The following is a 3,442-nucleotide window of genomic DNA, read 5'->3' as shown; positions in this document are numbered from 1 at the left end:
ACTCTATGGGGCAGTTCTACTCTGTCCTACAGGGCCGCTATGCGTTGTAATTGACTTGATGGCAATGGGTTTGGTTTCTCTGCTTACTCAGCCCACTTGCACCTTCCTACCTCTATCTCCCAGTATTACTCTTGTGGCAACATTATTTTCTTTGAAAATAAAAACCATGATTCTTCAAGTTATTAATCAAGTTATTACTAGGTTGGTGTTACCCAGTGTGGTAACTCATGGTGTAACCCCCCACCTCCGCACATCGACCTCCTCCCATAACAGACCATACAGAATCCTTAATAATGTTTTTAGTACTAATGTGCTAATGTTTTTGATTTTTCTCCTTCTTTTACTTTAATTAATATTTCATTCTCAAAAAAATTATTGATACAGGTTCACAATACTAATAACCACAATATTGTAGCTGGAACACCAGAAATTATGACAAAATCAGCAACCATAAAAACACAGGCAGTGGAGAGGCAGGGCCAAGATGGCTGACTAGGTAGAAGCTACCTCGAATTCCTCTTGCAACAAAGACTCGGAAAAACAAGTGAATCAATCACATACATGACAATCTACGAACCCTGACCATCAAACACAGATCTAAAGAGTTGACCTGAGTGACAGAGACTGAGAACGAACAACCACGGGGAAGCAATGACTGTTTTGGTGCCTGGAGCCAGTGTCCCAGTCAGAAAACCTTGGCGCCGGGCTTTGGACTGGGTGCAGGGGAGCTGAGCACGGCTTCCTGAGACGGCACAAACACGGGATGCAGCCTTAGCCCCCAGAAGTGACCTTGGGGGAAGCTCAGCCAGTGCACGCAGGCAGCACAATGACACGGCTGACAGGAGGAGAAGTCACCAGGAGGCAGCGACTGGTTTTGGAGCCTGGAGTGTGGCATCCCAGCTGGGGAACCTTGGGGCTGGGCTTTGGACTGGGAGCGGAGGAACTGACCACAGTTTCTGAGACAGCATGAGCACAGGACGCAGGCCTGACCCTTGGGGGAAATCTCAACCCAGCCAACGCACACAGGCTACACACCCCTCGGGAATCTCAGATAAAACAGTCATCACCAAACAAGATAAGTAACTTTGTCTATATTTTGGGGTGCTACTCTCTGCTATTTATCTGATCCTTCCCCTCCCCTTCCCAGGCAGCTTCATTAACATTGGAATTTCCTGAGCCAGAGAGTGAAGTGCTCTGCAGTTTTTCTTTTTATTTCTTTTTTTGGCCTTTTCCTAACCATACGAAAAATTGTACTCTAACAAATTTGCAAACCTAGAAGAAATGGATGAATTCCTAGAAAAACAGTACCTACCTAAACTAACACAATCAGAAGTAGAACAACTAAATAGACCCATAACAAAAAAAGAGATTGAAACGGTAATCAAAAAACTCCCAACAAAAAAAAGCCCTGGCCCGGACGGCTTCACTGCAGAGTTCTACCAAACTTTCAGAGAAGAGTTAACACCACTATTACTAAAGGTATTTCAAAGCATAGAAAATGATAGAATACTACCTAACTCATTCTATGAAGCCGCCATATCCCTGATACCAAAACCAGGTAAAGACATCACAAAAAAAGAAAATTACAGACCTATATCCCTCGTGAACATAGATGCAAAAATCCTCAACAAAATTCTAGCCAATAGAATTCAACAACATATCAAAAAAATAATCCACCATGACCAAGTGGGATTTATACCAGGTAAAAAAAAAAAAAAAAAAAATTTATGTAAGGTTGGTTTAATATTAGAAAAACCATTAATGTAATCCACCATATAAATAAAACAAAAGACAAAAACCACATGATCTTATCAATTGATGCAGAAAAGGCATTTGACAAAGTCCAACACCCATTTATGATAAAAACTCTCAGCAAAATAGGAATTGAAGGAAAATTCCTCAACATAATAAAGGGCATCTATACAAAGCCAACAGCCAACATCACCCTAAATGGAGAGAGCCTGAAAACATTTCCCTTGAGAACAGGAACCAGACAAGGATGCCCTTTATCACTGCTCTTATTCAACATTGTGCTAGAGGTCCTAGCCAGAGCAATTAGGCTAGACAAAGAAATAAAGGGCATCCGGATTGGCAAGGAGGAAGTAAAATTATCTCTATTTGCAGATGACATGATCTTATACACAGAAAACCCTAAGGAATCCTCCAGAAAACTACTGAAACTAATAGAAGAGTTTGGCAGAGTCTCAGGTTAGAAGATAAACATACAAAAATCACTTGGATTCCTCTACATCAACGAAAAGAACATCGAAGAGGAAATAACCAAGTCAATACCATTCACAGTAGCCCCCAAGAAGATAAAATACTTAGGAATAAATCTTACCAAAGATATAAAAGACCTATACAAAGAAAACTACAAAGTACTAGTGCAAGAAACTAAAAAGGACTTACATAAGTGGAAAAACATACCTTGCTCATGGATAGGAAGACTTAACGTAGTAAAAATGTCTATTCTACCCAAAGCCATCTATACATACAATGCACTTCCGATCCAAATTCCAATGACAGTTTTTAATGTGATGGAGAAACAAATCACCAACTTCATATGGAGGGGAAAGAAGCCCCGGATAAGTAAAGCATTACTGAAAAAGAAGAAGGCAGTGGGAGGCCTCACCCTACCTGATTTTAGAACCTATTATACAGCCACAGTAGTTAAAACAGCCTGGTACTGGTACAACAACAGGCACATAGACCAATAGAACAGAATTGAGAACCCAGATATAAATCCATCCACATATGAGCAGCTGATATTTGACAAAGGCCCAGTGTCAGTTAATTGGGGAAGAGATAGTCTTTTTAACAAATGGTGCTGGCATAACTGGATATCCATTTGCAAAAAAAATGAAACAAGACCCATAGCTCACACCATGCACAAAAACTAACTCCAAGTGGATCAAATACCTAACATAAAGACTAAAACGATAAAGATCATGGAAGAAAAAATAGGGACAATGTTAGGAGCCCTAATACAAGGCATAAACAGAATACAAAGCATTACCAAAAATGATGAAGAGAAACCAGATAACTGGGAGCTTCTAAAAATCAAATACCTATGCTCATGTAAAGACTTCACCCAAAGAGTAAAAAGACCACCTACAGATTGGGAAAGAATTTTCAGCTATGACATCTCTGACCAGTGCCTGATCTCTAAAATCTACATGATTCTGTCAAAACTCAACCATAAAAAGACAAACAACCCAATCAAGAAGTGGGCAAAGGATATGAACACACACTTCACTAAAGAAGATATTCAGGCAGCTAACAGATACATGAGAAAATGCTCTTGATCATTAGCCATTAGAGAAATGCAGATTAAAGCTACAATGAGATTCCATCTCACTCCAACAAGGCTGGCATTAATCCAAAAAACACAAAATAATATATGTTGGAGAGGCTGCGGAGAGATTGGAACTCTTATACACTG

This window comes from Elephas maximus, chromosome 4 (assembly GCF_024166365.1).
Source record: "Elephas maximus indicus isolate mEleMax1 chromosome 4, mEleMax1 primary haplotype, whole genome shotgun sequence".
NCBI classification, from domain to species: domain Eukaryota; kingdom Metazoa; phylum Chordata; class Mammalia; order Proboscidea; family Elephantidae; genus Elephas; species Elephas maximus.
This window is presented reverse-complemented; position numbering follows the sequence as displayed.